The following is an 8,690-nucleotide window of genomic DNA, read 5'->3' as shown; positions in this document are numbered from 1 at the left end:
CAGCCGGGGGTATAAGTGTTCGAATATGGATCGTTTCCTGATCTGTGAGCTTGTTGGACTTGAGCTTGCTGAACCTGCTCATGCACAAACTCAGGAAATTGAGGTGCGGCTGGGCATTCACTAACAAAATGGTTCAGACTTGCACACAATGCACAAACTTCTTAGATTGGGTTAGGTGGAATTGAAGATTGTCCAGTATTTAGAAGACGATCTAATTTTTGGGACAATTCATCTACCTTATGATGGATATCTATGGCATTTCCTACTTCATATATTCCACCTCTCTTTGGGTTTAACATGGGTTTATCTCTAATAGAGGCAGACATATGATGTAATGAATTTTCACTTAAAATTTTAAATAGTTGCCATGCCTCATCCTCACTTTTCAGCATGAATGTCCCACTGCATGATGCATTGATCATTTGTCGATGTCTTTCCGATAGCCCATCATAAAAATATTGGATTAACTGCCACTTGGGTACAGCATGGTGGGGATATTTTCTAATAAGGTCCTTTAATCTCTCCCATGTTTCATAAAATATTTCTCCATCTAATTGGGAAAAACTAGTTATGGCTTTCCTTATTTGATTAGTTTTTCCTATGAAAAAATATTTCTTGAGAATGTCTCCTTGCAGCTGGTCCCAGGTTGATATAGTCATGGAATCCAAAGTATGTAGCCAGTATTTGGCTTTGTCCTTAAGTGAGCAAGAGAATAATTTTAACCTAAGAGCATCATCAGAGAAGTTGTGAATTTTGACAGTTGAGCATATCTCAAGAAATTCTTCAAGATGTTTATAAGGGTCTTCATTACTAAGTCCATAAAATGAAGGTAACATTTGGATTATACTAGACTTAATTTCATATTGAGTGGCCTCCACAGGGGGCACTTGAATACAAGGAGAGTAGGTATATGTGGAAGGAGTAAAGTACTCCTTCAATTGCTTGGGTGGATCATTCTCCTGATTTTGGTCCATATGTTTACATCTGTTGGTTCTAAAGGTTCTTTCTATTTCTGGATCAAAAGGTTGGATTTCTGATCGTAACGATCTACGGCCAAGCATACACCTTACAATTATACTGTAGAGCAAACACAGAAAATTTTTTTTTTTATAATATATATATTTTTATAATAAAGTGAGAAAAGAATGAAGAAAATCTAAAGAGAAGAACCTAAGAATCTTAAATCTATGAAAAGGGAGAAATTAGTTAATGTTTAGATGTTATTTGCAATCAACTTAAACAATCATAGACTCTCTATCCTAAGGTTAACTTAGATCTAGACAGCTCCTAACTTTCAAGACCACCTTTGAGCACTCCAAGCTCAAGACTGACTAACTGACTCGACCAGGTAAGCGTAAGATGTGGGAGATTCCCTGCTCGTTGCTTTTCTTAGATACCAACTGAGTTGGCCAGGTCAGTCAACAGAACCAATTGAAAATCACTTTCTTTAACCACTTGCCTTAGACACCGCCAATCCGCACTCGGTTCAACTCTAGAGCTTTCTTATCCTATTGAGCTCAAAATTCCTAGGGCTGACGTCTAGTTGATTTTAGATTAAGGTTTAGGTTATGCAAATGCAAGAGAGTGATTTGTGGGCTAAGGAAGGGTGATCAAATCTCCACCTTATCTTAGTTAATGGGTTGCACCCTTAAAGTTAATTATGGAGACGAGATGCAAAGAAACAAGGTGTCCAATCAAGTTAGAAATTTTTATATTTGGGGTTACACTATTTCAGTTAAGTGTTATGAAATGTCAGTGGCTTTTTTTTTTTCAACCATGCCAAGGTCCTTGGCAACGGCACCAAAATTTGATGCGTAGTCGCTGATAGCACCAAAAATAACTCTACTCACTACATAGGTAGGATGAGTCGAGATCGTATCCTCAGGGACCTTGGGCTAAGTTGAGATTGCAAAATAAAAGAAAGAAGTATTATTTTTGATTTAGAAAATAAATTATCTTAAAATTGATGTTATTAGAAAATAAAGAGCTCAGGAGTTTTGAATTAATTTTGCACTAGCAGAGTTGTATCTCTTTTTTAATTAAATAGATACGATTAATCTTAGAAAAAATATCTATTTTTTCTCGGCACGCCCCGTACTCGTAGATCACGGTGCGTCTCTGGAAAGTACTAGGTAAACAACTCTTCTTTCCTCGATACGCCCCGTATCCGTAGATCACGGTGCGTCTCCAGAAAGTAAAAGTTGTTCCTAATATTAATCTAACAAGAAAGCATAAATAAAAGCATATGAAAGGGAGCAAATAAAGAACTCATGATGATTTAAATAAAAAGCATAATCTTTATTGCATATAAAGAAATACAGAAAAGTTTAGAACAATAAACCATCTCTGTGTCGTTACAAAATTTCTTCTCCACTCCCGAGACTACTAGCCTAGCTGCTCATGAAGTAGTCCCTTTCTATTCCTCTATGCAAGGCTCTAGAAGAATTTCTGGGCTCCCCCTCCAATGGAAGTACAAAAGTCTTTTTATAGGTGTTAGGAAGGAGGAGTTTTACATGATTTTCCGATGTGGGACTAAAAAAATGCTAAAGACTAAAAGATGGATGGATGAGATGGAAAGATCACAAATAAATAAAGAAAATACAAATCTTTCCTCACAAAATATTTCTAAATATTAATTTTTTTCCTTTAATAAGCATCTATTCGTCCGCCATCAAAAACTCCCTACGAACCCGCCTGCCGTGCGCCCGCTCGTCGCGCGCCCGCACCCGCACGCTCGCGCTCGCGTCCACGCCTGCACGCCCATGCCACGTCCGTGCTCACCCGTGCGCCCACGCACTCACGCGCGCACCCAGGAACAGCGTGAACACTGCCTTTTTTATTCCAATTCCAAAAAGAAACATTTGTTTCTTCACAATGACATCTATATCTTTTTTGGATTCCTTGCATAGTATCTTTATTTTCTATAATACCGTATGTATTTTTCTTTTATTTTAATTTTATTTTAAGTCTAATTTTCTTCAAACTTGAGTCTTTTTGATCTATGAATCAAACTCTTTGTATCGGTGAGTACCTTTCCTGTAAAACATAAAAAAAAATATCAAATTCTTAATAAATAAAATAAATTAAATATAATTTTCTACTTTAAATGACTTAAATTAAGTGTTTATCAATAGATTGACAATGATTCACAATCATTGACTTCTAGAATTATCTCATGTTGATCCTATTCTTGTTTATATGACCGAGCCCAAATTGCCAAAGATAGACTTTCATGACATTATCTACTGTAAGGAGTTTGTTTATTGTGTACAGTACACTAACAAGCTATGACCTTTTGTAAATATCATTTCCTTAGTTATCCATCATGATTTTGACATCATTCATGATGATATCACAAAAATCATGAGACAATAGTGACAATCACTAAAATGATAATTGAAAATAGACTCAATGATTCCTAAAACCAAGATTGGAACATAACTTTCATCTCCAATGTTCAGAAATCTCTTACGATTTTCAATCTTTCTACTAACCTGAAGTTGTTGCAATAATTTATGGACTTCTGATATCCAATACCCAAGTAGTAGTGTCACAGATAGAGAAATCACAAGATGTTATCGTATAAGTACCTTGTCAGTAATCTTTTATTGATTTCTCTTCCTTAGCCTGTTCAGATCAAGGAACTCTGCCAGATTAGATTAACCTTAGACTCTTTTATCAGTTCAGGCTTCTTAGCTCAAGTACGATTCTCTTACATCTTCTTTTTCTTTTCTATCTTAAAAGATTGTTGCCCCACTGAAGATACATCTTCAGAGGTGTAAAAGAACTCCTTCAACATTTGAAAGATTTCCTCCCACTGAGCATCATTGAATTTACAACAAAATTCATGTTCTTCGCTGCTCTCAAAAATACCACATGGTGATATGATCATTTGGCCACTTCTGATAAGTGCCTTTGATCACATCATCTGTATCGGACGTGGGAACATCTGGTGCTGGATCCATAATCATATATAGGATCCATTCATTCTCTAGAACTATTTGTATCTTTTGATACCATATATCGAAGTTGGATCCTATAAATAAGTCACTCTCAAACAGCGAATGGAGCAACGGATATTTAGCCATAACTGAAAGGAAAAACACAAGACCTCTTTGTTTATGAATTGATTAAGCTTAAAGATTTGGACTTTAGTCTAAAGATTCTTCCACTATTTTAGTCGAATTGGTAGCCTCTACCTCTAATATGAGGAATTGCTCTAATTTCTTAGTGGGTACTAGAACCCATACAGACTACACATGAGTCCAACTTTGGTTGGCTCACTCATGTACATCTATGGGTAGGTTCTTAACCAATTATTTCATTAAATAATTTTTAGTAATAAGTTTTGCCCCAGGTTTCATTTCAGTAGGTGATGGGCCTCCACTGAAAGTTTTGATTAAGTCCAACCATTAACATGATCATACTCAAGAATCTAACTATCAAATAATCAGGCCCGACTTTGACCGGCTAATCTGACCACTCGTTATAGAGACTCGACTAAGTCATCATATTATGAATGATAATTCAATAGTAAATGGCACCAGGCCTTTGGACCTCCAATGATCATCATACTAATAAACCCATTATTACCCAACTTAATGGGAGGCTATGATTTAGTTATCACCACAACTATCTCATTTTAGGGACCTAATAATTTAGAAAATTTAATTTATGAGTTAAGAGAAGAGAAGAGATCAATCAATAAACTATAATCCTCCCACTGACTTCACCAAGTTACTGAATTGGATCAGGATCATGCTGATTGAAATAGCATCTAGATCAGTCACACTGATCAATCTTAATGGCATGCATCAACTTGAATCATTTAGCGATTTAATCAAGATATAATCCACCAAATTGGCTAGATAAGTGAGATCGGTGGGAGGGTCTGCTAAGCTTGCCTTAGACACCGTCGAAATGGCCAAGTAAGCCATCTCCAATTAAAAACCACCAATCGAAATGCTAGATTTACCTTAGACATCAATTGATTAATTAGTTTTGATTTGACTAACCTAATTTTTTAGATTCAACCATTGAGCCATAATTAAGGTCCATTTGGTCTAACAAAGATATGGACTTGACCATCTACAACTTGTATTGGTTTTAGAGAAATTTTGATTTATTCTAATTCAATATTTGGTTAGATTTAATCAATTTTTCTACATGGTCTATTAACTCTTTGATTCTAATCTTAGGTCTAACCCAATTTAGAGTACCTGATTTAAGCTAATTTATGCTTCCATATTTTATACGAACGACATTAGATCTTTAATTCATAATTCTAAATCTAATCAATTCTACACTTAATTCTTAATTAAGTTCAGCATCAACATGGATTTAGATTTAGGCTTAAAATAATTTTAATTTTTTATTTTATAAATAATTTATAATAATTTTATACAAAAAATTTTTACTCTGAAACTGGGTCGACTCAATTAACATTGAGCCAGCTGCACAAGGAGATTAGGTCAACTCAGTTCAAAACTGGATCAGCTCAGTAATTGTACTAGCATGATTCAAGGAGTTTTAGATCTGAAAAATCTTACATAATTTTAAAATAAAATCAATCATAAATATCTTTTAGATCATATCTAACATATTTTATGATTTGATATTTTATTTTCTCATGATTAAAATAATTTTAATCATATAGATTAGATATTTTATTTTTCATATAACTTTGTATTATATACAACAAACCTAGGGTTTCAAAATCTAGAATTTTGCAAAAAAATAAGTTCTTCCTTTCGTATTCTTCTTTATGGGATCTAATCACATGACACCCTTATACGTCACAAGAGCACCCCATCGAATGAAAAGAGAGGGCCTTTAAACCATTCTTACTCCTATAATCGGATGATCAGATGATCGACCTAATCCAAGTACTTGCTAATTGGATCATCTAATCTAATCACATATCATATATGCTTGAATTTAGATCTAATCTAAATTACATCAGATTTGATCACAACCTTAGGTCACATCTAAATTAGATCATAAACATTACATGTAACATGTAAAATTAAATTTTATCAACGATCAGCATAAACTAGGACAAACTTTTCACTATTAGGGGTAAACCCTACAGCAAGATAATCTTATTTCAGTTTATGCGATCTATCATTAATTAAATTCAGATCTAAGATATCACATATCAGATCTAAATAAAATTTAAATTTAAATTTAATATGTACATATTAAAAAGAAGCATGATGGGTGATGTGAATACATTTTTAAAATTTTACAGTGAAACATGTATAGATTAAACAATTTAATCTATAATACATGCATAGATCAAATCTAAATCACCATACAGGATCTATGACATAAACTAATATGTATGTATACACATCTAAAATCTTAAATTTAGCAAGTATAGGATATCTCTAATCTATATTTAGATCATATCTAAATATTGATTGAATATAAAACTTCATACCTGAGCGCGGATAGCAAATCACTATCGGGAAAATTCAGTGCAGGGATAAAATGGTAATTTTAAAACTTTTTCAAAAATCACTATTTTACAGTAAAAATTATTAATTAATCTAATTAATTAATAAAAATTTACCCTATACTAGGATCTAAATATGATATATAGCATGCATGCATTTATATTTAAAATTCAAATTTGAACAGTAAATACTTTACTGTAATGTGTTTAGAACAGAATACCTTTGTGCGGGTAGTAGATCGCCGCAATCTGATCATCATCGAAAGAGTCTGATCATCATGATACAGTCACACAGCATGTCTGACCTCTATGGATCGTCCACACGAAGCTCTCGATCTGATCGACTTCACATGAGTGCTAGCTCGTTGTAGAGCCATTTCGACGGTCGATGCTGATCGAACTCCTTCGATCAATGTCTGTCAATTTTTTAGATGCTCTGGATCATCAGCAGACGTGCTTGAGAGGATGTTGAAGATCTTTCTGAAATTTGGTGGGCTCACAATACTCGTAGCTCACCTTCTTACTTCTCGAACTCCAGGCTGAAACCTTGAAGAACTTACTGAAACCCTGCACATATTTTTTCTTTCTTTTTCTCTCGGAAGGATATAGACCTTCACCTTGCATACAAGGATTCCTCACGCCCAGATTTTCTCTCCAAAAAATTTTCTTGCACACGCCCCACTCTTCTCCTCCTTTTAAAACAATGTCAAACGTCTTATCCACGTGAAAGGATAAAGATGAGTAATTGCACATTTGAATTCAAATCAAATTTTGAATTCAAATGGAAATCAATTTATCCCTATCCACTAAGGGTGTGAGAAGAGGAGGGCATGGCTTAATTTGTGTGTGAGTGATTTCGTGAGAAATATTTTCTCGTGTAATAAATGGGGCGCTAAAAGAGGATAAGGTCAAGGCGCTAAGATTGGTTGCTCATTCAAATTCAAACTTTGTTTTAAATTTGAATGGCCAACCAGTCATCCTTATCCACTCATTTGGCGCATTAAAGTAGGGCATGAGGAGGGCTTTGCATGAGAAAAAATTTATGAGAACTCCCTTCTCGTGAATTCAAATGGGCGCAGTGAAAGTGAGGTGGCGCAGGGAGAATGGATCAAGGTGGTTTCATTATTTAAACCAACCTAATTGAACTAAATAAGTTAGGCCCAATTAGACTAATTTAAATCCAACCTAATTAGACTCAATAAAATCTTAATCAAATCAAGAATTGATTAAGCCCAATCCCTGATCAAATCAGGGACCAAACCATCTCGATGATTAGGTCAACTCTTAACCTAATCGGGTCAAACCCAACTGAATCTAATTCAATTGGACTTAATCCAAAAATAATTACTCAATCAAATTGAGTTAATTAGCGATCAAATTACTAATTAAACCTCTCATAAATATTGAGTCCAAATTCGATGGGTAATCGGGCATCAGAATTCATCGATATGTAACCCTGATCGAAGAGTCCCAAACCAATGGGACTATTGACCCTGGTATCCAAAATGTGTGAGACTCATGATTAGTGAATCCTGATTCTAGATCACAGAGTCCTAGATACGTAGGACTCATAGTCCATGAGCATTAGGACTCTTCATCAGCCATCAGATCAGATAGGAACCTCTAATGTGTGTGACCCAGAAGATTCGAACTTAAGCCGGTAGCACAGGAACCAATTCCTGTACTAATCGAAGTGACCATCTAGCAATGGTACCCGACGATCGGATAGATCGAATAGTTGCAATCACAAAATTCAGAACCTACGTGAATATTGTTACTATATAATTCATCCTTTTGACCTTTGTATTTAGGACGACTCAGGGTTAAACTGTCCGCCCTGATTAGATCATCTGAATCGTGCTCAACTCAAACAGTCTTGTGACTCCTCACAAAGACTACCCTGGCCAAGGTTTTGCTAAATTGAAACACGACTGTACATAGCTCCTAAACTGGAGTAGTCAATCCCATCTTGACACACGCACTGACAAGTCAAGTACTTGACTACACCCAGCAGCCTTCCGTCACTGAATTAGAAATTCAGGTAGTTCAGTGCCCAAGTGCAGGAGTTGCTTGCAAGTCATCGTGGCGGTCTCAGGTCGGAGGGATATTTATACCCATATTCCATCGAAGCAAATTTTGACAGTAGAAATAGCTCCAGAGTTGATCACGTTCAGTGCAGATGTACCCTTACATCTCACCTGTATGCCATACCAGTGTCTCCACACTCATTGGT

At 35.3% G+C, this 8,690-nt stretch overlaps 1 non-coding gene across 1 annotated transcript; it reads left to right on the top strand.

Annotated features, from left to right (window-relative positions):
* Positions 1-481: 481 nt before the first annotated feature.
* On the top strand, positions 482-587 carry LOC140857689 (small nucleolar RNA R71). The gene has a single exon (XR_012141181.1). It is a non-coding gene; the product is annotated as a small nucleolar RNA R71 (small nucleolar RNA).
* Positions 588-8,690: the final 8,103 nt, after the last annotated feature.

This window comes from Elaeis guineensis, chromosome 4 (genome assembly GCF_000442705.2).
Source record: "Elaeis guineensis isolate ETL-2024a chromosome 4, EG11, whole genome shotgun sequence".
Lineage (NCBI taxonomy): Eukaryota > Viridiplantae > Streptophyta > Magnoliopsida > Arecales > Arecaceae > Elaeis > Elaeis guineensis.
The sequence above is the reverse complement of the archived record's forward strand: the minus strand, read 5'-3'. Positions and strand labels throughout refer to the sequence as shown.